The sequence below is a fragment of the Aphelocoma coerulescens genome, unplaced genomic scaffold (assembly GCF_041296385.1).
Source record: "Aphelocoma coerulescens isolate FSJ_1873_10779 unplaced genomic scaffold, UR_Acoe_1.0 HiC_scaffold_103, whole genome shotgun sequence".
Taxonomy (NCBI): Eukaryota; Metazoa; Chordata; class Aves; order Passeriformes; family Corvidae; genus Aphelocoma; species Aphelocoma coerulescens.
Genome location: NW_027183466.1, coordinates 70530 through 79805, shown reverse-complemented (window position 1 = coordinate 79805; position 9276 = coordinate 70530). Strand labels below are relative to the sequence as shown.

Genomic DNA, 9276 nt, shown 5'->3' with positions numbered 1-9276 from the left:
CCCACCCAAATTCTCTGCAAGCCACAGAGCCCTGCCAACACCCAAAAACTCCCTCACAGACTGCCCCAAAAGCCCCCCAAACCCCATCCCAGCACCATAAGTGGCTCCAAAGGCCACAAAAGCCCGTCCCAGCCCCCCAAGGAGCCCCCAGACCCCCTCCCACCCCCCATGGCACCGACCAGGACAGGCTGGGGGACAGGAACATCCACAGCCCAAAGCAGCTCGGGCACTTCAGCAGTGATTCAGGCACTTTGGAGGTCACACCCCAGATGGGCAGACCCAGGGCAGGGACTGGGACAGACAACCGGAATTCCTGGAGAACAGATGGGCTCAAGTGGACACGTTCTGCCAGCACAACTACAAGACTGTGGCCTCGCAGCCCCGCAACACTCAGATCCTCCTAAATATTTCCCTGAATGGCAAAGTCACCCCCAAATTCCAGTAAAATGGTGCTGCTTTAGATCTCTTTGTTTAATTTTTTTATTTGTACTACAATTTTGATTGTTTCAGTGGGAGTAACACAGAAATTACTTAGGTTGCAGAAGACCTCAAAGATCATCCAGCGTTGCTTGATGCCACCAGAAGAAACAATTGGACAGAACAGATGAAAATTTTAGGGTGTAAAGGTAAAAAAATCAGCTCTTCCCAATGAATTTCCAATGTTGATCTGAGTCCCGATGGATGTTCCTGCCCCTGTCTTCACCCAGGTGCCTCCAGGGATCCAGGAGAACGTGGAGAGCACCAGCCAGGGGTTTTCCCAACCTGGATCACAGGGAATGTGGGTCACCAGGGCTCTGCCAAACGTGGGTCCTCTGATGGGAGATGGAGCTGAAGCAGAGGACAAAGCTCTTCCCACACTCGGGGCACTTGCAGGGCTTCCCTTAGCGGTGCCTCCGTTGGTGTTTGGTCAAGTGAGAGCTTTGTGAGAAGCTCTTCCCACACTGGGGACACTCGTAGGGCCTCTCCCCAGTGTGGATGCGCCGGTGGGTGACGAGGTGGGAGTTGTACTTGAAGCCCTTTCCACAGTCGGGACAGCTGAAGGGCCTCTCCTCCGTGTGAATCCGCTGGTGCAAGAGGAGATTGGAGCTGGTGTGAAACCTCTTCCCACACTCAGGACACTCGTAGGGCCTCTCCCTGGTGTGGATCCTCTGGTGGACGATCAAGGTGGAGCTCTGTGAGAAGCTCTTCCCACACTGGGGACACTCGTAGGGCCTCTCCCCGGTGTGGATGCGCTGGTGCCTGACGAGGTGGGAGTTGTACCTGAAGCCCCTCCTGCAGTTGGGACAGCGGAAGGGCCTCTCATCCGTGTGAATGCGCTGGTGCAGGATGAAATTGGAGCTGGTCTGAAACCTCTTCCCACACTCAGGACACTCGTAGGGCCTCTTCCCAGAGTGGATCCTCTGGTGGCGGATCAGGTGGGAGCTCCACCTGAAGCTCTTCCCACATTCCCCACACTTGTGGGGCTTCTCCCCATTGTGAAGCAGCTCATGAACCACCCGCTCTGACCTCTGGCTGGATCTCCGGCCGCCTTCCCGGCACAGGGTGGGTCTTTCCTCCTCAGAGCACCCTGGGCTGCGTTTCCAGCCCCTCCTCCTGTGGGATCTCCAGGACTTTTCCTCCCCGTTGGATTCCTGCGCCGTGGAGCCGCTCAAAACGGCCTCTTCCACCAGGTTCTGCCGCGGGGATTTGTCCTCCCTGGGCTCCATGCTCAGCTCCTTGTCTGGGGGAGGAAGGACAAGGAGAGGATGGGATTTGCCTCCGTGCCACAGGGAAGGGGAAGGAGATCCCCCCAGTCCGTCCCCGGCAGGACGGCGTCGGCAGCGGGGTTGTCCTGCAGCCGGGGGCGATGCTGGGCTGGGAGATGGAGCAGGACAGAGGGGGAAAGGGGCACTGACTTCCTCCTCACCTGCCTGGGGGTCCCGGGGCATCTTCCTCTTCCTCGCAGCCTCCTCCTCCATCCAGCCCAGGGTTGGGAATGGGAAATCCTGGTTTGGGGAGAAACAAGGGATGAATGTCTTGGGTTGGGGCTTCCTCCTGCCCAAGTCCATCTCTAGAAGTCACCAGTGTCCATAAAAACTAACAAAAAATTGACAGCGAGTCCAAAAAAAGCCTCCAGGAGTTCCCCCTTTCCAGTCTCCTCCCTTTGGGGTTCTGGGGGTCCCCTTTGTCAGGGCTGCTGGGGGTCTTGTGGGTCCTGAGGGTCCCCCCTCTCCGAGGTCCTGCTTAGGGATGCTGGGGGAAGATGCTACCGGGGCTGGGGGTGCTGTGGACACAGTGGGTGGGTGGTGGAACCTCATGGTTCTCCAGCGCCTCTTCCTCCTCTCCCTCCCACTCTTCCTCCACTCCCACCCTGCCCCCCCTTTCCCACCCCCTCTGCCCCACGGCTGCCGCAGCACCGACTGCTGTGTGGGGGGAGCTCCCTGATCAGCCCCAGGGATGGACAGGGGGGTTGGGGACCCCCCCAGTGCGGATCCCTCCCTTCCCCAGAGCCCCAGGGAATCGCTCCAGGGCTCAGGTGCTGGGGGACAGGGCTGCACCCCCATGGAACCACTCTTCTGTCCCAACCCCACCTTTCCCTCCCCTCTCCTCCCCTTTCTCAGCATTCCCCCAATCCACAGCCCCATTCCAGCTCAATTGGGGTGTCCCATCCCCCATCCCGCTTAGTTTGGGGGTCCCAGCCCCCTCTCCCCCCCCTCCTACTGCACCTTCCCCATCCCCAATCCCCACCTCCCCTCCCCCGGCCTTGGTTTTGGGGGTTCCAGGCCCCTCCTGCTGGGGTCCCAGGTCCGCCCCCCTTCTCACCGCTCACCCCGCGGCCGGGGGGGCTCCCAGCACCACCAGTGCCACCAGTGCGGCCCCAGCTGCCCCCACACGCCCCATGCCCAGCGCCGGGCGCTGCCGACAGCCCCAAAGCAGCCGCGCTGTGCCCTGGGGGGTCCCCAGAGCGGCCCCGCCCCGCACGGCACTGGGAGCACCAGTCCGGACCAGTGCGGAGCGCGGGCGGGCGGCATCAGCCGTGCCCGGGCAGGGCCGGGCCCCGCGGGGCTTCCGCCCGCACTCGGCCCCCGCCGGGACAGCGCGGGGGGGCCCGGCCTGGCCGCCCCCACCTCCCCCTCCCCAAATTCCGCTCCGGGGGGCGCTGGGGGCGGGGGGGGCTCAGCTGGGGCCAGAGGTGCCGGAGCCACGTGTCCCCCGCTGCCAGCACCACCCCCTCAGGATTAGGGGTGCCCCAAAACTCCCTCGGAGCTGGCGGATACCCCGCAGGCCCCTAAGGAGTGGGGTCCCCCCGGCCTCGTCAACCCCATCCTTCGGCTGCCTCATCCCAGGCCCCATCCTGCCCATCCCCCTCCGCCACACTTCATCCCACACCCCAATCCACATCCCACCCTTCCCGAGCCCCATCCCGCCCCATCTCATTTCTCCCGGCAGCCGCCACCGCGACCCCCCAAACCCCGCGTGTCGGGGACTCCCCAAGATCCCCCAAGGGGCATTTGCGACTCACATTCGGAGTCCTGCAAGATCCAAACATCCGCCTCCCCCCTCACCCCACCAAACCCCCCTTCCCCCAGGAACCAACAAAGATATTTGGGGCTCGGTGCTGGAGTCCTCCAAGCTCCAAAATTCTCCTCTCCCAAAACAACCCCAGGCACCGCCCAAGATATTTGGGGCGAGCTGCCCCTCCCCGGTCACCTGCGGGATGGGGGGAGCGAGGCCGAGAGCTGCGAATACAGAGAGCGATGGATGCACGTGGAGGCTCCTCTTCCTGCCTCCTCTGGCCCTCCTCTTTCTCCCGGTCCTCCCCCTTTATCCCTCCTCTTCCTCCCGCCCCTGCTCCTCCATCCGTCCTTCCCCCTCGCTCCTCCTCCTCCTGTTGTTTGTGGCTCGCATCCCGGCTTTGTCTGACATCAGCCCTGGGGCCGTCCCGTGCTCAGCAGCAGCAGCATCTTGTGCTCTGGCAGCACTCCCTGCTCCTTAGGGAAGGCTTTGGCATTTCTGCCGGGCACAGACACTGAAGCTCACCCCGACCTGCCCCGCTCCCATTGCTGTCCCCTGGGCGCTGGGCAGCTGCTGTGCCAGGGCAGCCCGAGACACAAAGGAAGCCAAGTCCAGCCCAGCTGCCCGGGCTGATGCAGACGAGCCCCAGGGCCGAGGTCCTGCAGAGCCCCACGGAGCCCTCGGCTCCTCGCTGGGAACGGGCTGTGCTGCGGCTGCCACAGCGGCCACAGCGAGTCCTGGGGCTCCCCCGGCGCCGCTGCAGCAGCACCCAGGTTCCACCTCCTGTGCCAGGCCCTGGCCAGGGGCCATCAGATCCATGGGCTCCGTGCCGAGGGGGAACACAACAACAATGGATCGGCTGCAGCCCCCAAGGACCTCGAGCAAATCCTGCAGGAACATCCAGACCTGGACCTGATGTTTGCAAAGCTGCAGCCGGCAGAGTTCTGTGGCGCAGGAGAGCCGGCACGGCGAGAGGAGACCTGTAAGGAGCTGCAGGAGAAACACCCTGAGCCTCAAAGGCCGCCACAGCCTGAATCTGTGCTGGGGAAAGTTCTTCCTGTCCGGGAAGAGATCCCGGGATGAGGCAAAAGCCAAGTTCATGGCTGGTGACAAGATTGCCGTGCAGGGAGGGCAGAGGAGGGACTGCGGGCGGAGACTGGGAGCCCGGGAAGGAGGGAGGGGTGGCGAAGGTGGTTTTTGAGGACTTGTTTTAGTTCTCCTTCTCCTGGTGTGATTGGTTTGGAAATAAATTCCATTAATTTCCCCAGCTTGGGTCTGTTGTGGCCCTGGCAGTGAGCAGTGAGTGAGCTCTCCCTGCCCCGATCCCAGCCCACGAGCCTTTCCTTCTGTGTTCCGTGTGCTGCAGCTGTGAGCAGAGTGCCAGAGCGGCTTTGGTGGCACCGGGCACCCGGCCAGGGCCAGCCCAGCCCAGCGGTGCCTGCAGTTCATTCCCTGGGCTGCAGCGCGGAGCGGCCGCAGGGCGGGTCCGGCTGCGCGGGCAGGCGGCTCCAGAAGCACCAACTGCGCCCCACGGGACAGGAGGAGGAGGCAGCGGGTGCCGGGGGAATCTCCTTCCTCCGAGCCGGCAGCAACAGGCGGGAGAGACTGGAGAGAAGGAAACGGGAGAGGAGGGACGAGGCTGGAGCTGTGGAGAGCTGCAGGGATGCCAGGGCAGCTGGGAATTTTGTTTTCCAGATCTCTGGGGCGAAAGGAAGCGCTGTGAAATCCGTCATGGAAAAGAGAGGAGAAATAGCGATTGATGGAAACCGACACCCCTTGGGACTCAGTTTCTCCCTCTGGATTGCAAAAGCTGACAGACAGACCCAGAGCGCCGACGGACACCTGTTATAAACGAGGCGTGGACTTTTTGGGTGGGGTAAAAGTCTGCTCGTTTATTTAAAAACCAGGAGCAGAGACTCGAGATAAGCCCGAGTCCCACTCGGCAACCCAGAAAAAAAACAACAGCACGACGCACAGGGCGTTCCTTCGGACTCAGGTTCCTCAGGAAGACCCCCGGGGGCTGAGCCCCGGGGTGGTTTTATAGTCCCTCTGATGTTATGATTGGTGCAGCTGGAATCCTCCCTCCGATGGCTCGTTGCCAGGGTCCTCATTGGTGGTCTGCTCCGTCAGTCTTTGGGGCGTCGAGTGATTGGTTTGCCCCCTAACCAATAATTTTTCAAGATGTTTACCTCATAGATCATTAAGTCATCCTAAGAACATTCCAGAACGTTCCCTTCTTTTCTATAGACCCACCGCTCTTCCCCATTGGTGTCACCATCTAGCGATCACATAGCAGCATTACACCCGTGCCGTCACAATAATAATCAACTTATTAACTGTATATAACAAGTAACTATTAACTTCTTTTTAACCAAAAGAAAAAAACTTTTAACCATTTATTACACACCCATCACTGGCGTCACGGCCCAAGGGATCGGAGCTGCGGCTGGCGGGGCTGGAAGCTCCGTCCAGCAGCTCCGCTGCCGCCCCCAAACCTCGGGCTGGAGCGTGGGGTCTGGGACACAGCCCCGTGCTGGGGGGCGGCAGCGGGAGCCGCGGGGCCCGGCCCGTGGGGGCGGCCGGGCTTGAAAAGTGCGCGGGGCCCCAGCGTGGTGTCCCGGTCTTGTTCCTCACCTTAACACAATGTCTTCAGCTCCCTACGTGCCCTTCATTTAATCAGCATTTCCTAAATGCTGACCCATCCCATCATCATCTCTACCCGGAACAGAATTCCCCAGGCCATTCCAAGTCCTTTATAGTTCTTAAAATACTGCGGCCAACCCCTGACCGTGATTTCCCCCACCCCCGCCTTCATGCAGACCTTGTTGTCTCCCAGCACCAGGATCGTTCCCACTGGCCCAGGTCTGCATTTAGTGAAGCCAACAGTACTTCTACCACTGCTTTCAGCAAGACCCCAGTTGAGTCTTTACATTTCAACATAACCAGATGATGTCTACTTAGCATGGAATGTAGTTACTGTCCAAGAGTTGGATGTCCCAAGCAATTTCTTAGCATAATAAATTTTAAATCCTTTGGGTTGAAGTGTTTGGAAATCATCTGCTAGCGTATAAAGCAACTTCACTACATTCTTATTTTCACTATCTATGTAGAGCTAAGGAATTCCAATTATGAGAGGCTCTATTCTGTAAGCTCATTAAAAGTTAATATCCACCACAACACTCTCTCTATTTAATTGGTTCTTTGCAATTGCTTAGCAAAGATAACAAGTACCAGGCTTTTTAAGAGAGAGACATGCTTTCTTACTTAAAAAGACACAATCTTGTTGCCACCAAAGCACTCACACAGGTGAAAGTCACAAATTTCCTGCCTCTTCCTTCCTTTCCAAACCAGCGCAGCATGAGAGAAAGCAGCTGTTTCCCGAGGCCGATGGGTCACAGACAGGTCAGATGACATTGAGGCTTGTTCCTCAGAGGCTGTCAGCAAGCAGCAGATGATGATCGCAAGGATCCAGGTGACACCATCACCCTCTCAAGAGAGGAATCCTTTAAGCAAGCACATTGCTCATCACTTCCATCCTGCTTTGGTTTAGTGAACCAGCTCTTCCTGGCAATGAGCAGCAAGGGGATCTAATTTGACTTGCTATCCTTTTACATTTTATTCAATCATTACATCAGAACAGGCATTTTACTTTTGTTTCAGTTACTCCAGAGGACCTTGGCACAAAGCAAAATGAAGTCAAATGAGAAATAGCTAGCTTAAATTTATATACACCAACAAATCATGCTGTGTTTCAACAAGTGTAAGAGAGACGTGGGACTTTCCTTCCCTCTTAGCAGCTGCAAACATAAAAAAAGTAATGATGCAATGTTCATTAATAAAACTTTCTTAAAAATCTCTTCTTATGGACAGATTCAACATCTGCAGGAGATACCCAAAACACACTCATTGTGCTGCACTTCCCTTTTTCCATTCACGTGTTATATGTACTGAAAATATGTTACCGAGTAGGTATGAACACACCATGCTCCCAGATTTTCCCTAAGTAAAACATGTATCTGTGTATGTTATAAACAATCAAACACAAGGGAGAAAAGCTGGCACAGATGCTGCAGCAAAGGAAATTCATCACATTACAGATCTCCCCTGATATGGAGATTGGCGAGGACTTTCATCAGTGATGGGAAGGAATTTCTCATCTTCCCATTTACAGCACCTGAAGCAAGAAGGACCCAACACCTTAAGCGGTGTCCAAGATAGCACAGAAATTTAAACAGAGCCATTTACAAAGGGCAGCAATTCATCTGGCCAGCTCACACCTCAGGTAACTATCTGCAGAACCCAGAGCAACATGATACTCCAAGGAGCAGTGAGATAGCCAGAAGATTCTCAGCTAAAGAAAATCAGGCAAGAACAGGATGTTCCTTAGCCTGGCTAGCCCAGATAACTTCTCCCAGCCATTAGCATGAGATGAAACAGAAAGAGAGAGGCTGAATTACTTGCAGTGAACAGATACTGCCCGAGGGAAATGTGACAGGTGACCTACAACATAAAAAATGCACTTAACTGTAAAAACTAGGAAGTGAAGCTAAAAATGAGAAAAATTAAAAGCTGTCCTTGGATATGCAGTAAAAGGCACACTGACATCATCAACGGGAGAAGGAACACAAAAGCACCCAGCTGTTCAAAAGCTGTGCTATTAAGGTACGAAGAAATCAATGGTTTTTTTAAAGAAAAAATCCCTCAAATGTGAATGAGCTCAGTAACACTCAAAACAATATTATTTGTTAGAAAAATCATCTGCTCCAGTGCCTGAAGCAAAAGGTTTGTAGTTTATTCCATCATTCCTTCAAATCCAGGGATTAGTGAGAACTTCCTAACAAATTCCTGCCTTGCCTTATGGTCCTTCAGCTTCACCAGGGCCAAAGTTTGCTGCTCACAGTCAGTACACGAGTCCCTGTGGTGTTACCATCCTCTCGGAGTGAGAAAAGCACTCGAGATGGTGAACAAAGAGATGGGGCAGTTTCCTGAAGCCTGAGAAGGATGTTCTCAACTCAGTGGCACAAAGTCTGCTTTTGTTCAGACAGGAATAAAGAGGAAAAATGGCAGAAATTCATAATAGGGACGACGAGGAGAAACATTGGGCTGTGCACACATTCAGTCCAAGCAACATCAACTCCAGGTGTGGTTTAAAATTCACATTTATGCTTTATTAAAGCCATGCACTGTATTTATGGCTCTCAGTGAATTCTGTATCCAAAAGGGACACGTTAGCTGATTAAAAATTAGTTGGATTTCTTTCCTTCTCCTGTAGCAGTGCCAGTAGGAGAGGTAACAAAGGCAGTTCCCTGGCCTTCAGACATTGCACAGAAGTGGGATACATAGATACAAACTCATGCAGCCAAACTGCAGGTATTTAATTCAGGGCCTAAGACATGAAGCCAGGCTTCTTTTAATAAATCACGGACAGGGATGAGCTCCTGACATTAACATTCCACTCCTCCCTCTTTCTGCTGAGACAGTCTGGACAACACGAATATCCCTAATACAGATCCAGGGCTCTGGTATAACAGCCACCCCAAAAAGCCATAGTTCCAGCTACCTTTCCTTTCTTTGCATCATACCAGGAGGAATCAAAAGGAATGAAAGCTATTTCATTTATTATCACAGGTGAGAACCCCTCAAAGTACACAGGAAGAGAAGTTGTATTTTGTTACCTTGTTCTCCATCTAGAAGTAAAACAGGGGCTGGTGTGAGGCACCGAGGGGAACAGAGAAAATGCTGAAAAGGAACTGAGGAATGTGAAGCCAAATTTTCAAGCAC

General features: G+C 55.1%; 1 pseudogene; it reads right to left on the bottom strand.

Moving 5' to 3' along the window:
* Window positions 1-881: 881 nt before the first annotated feature.
* Window positions 882-2880, bottom strand: LOC138100544 (zinc finger protein 3-like; annotated as a pseudogene).
* Window positions 2881-9276: the final 6396 nt, after the last annotated feature.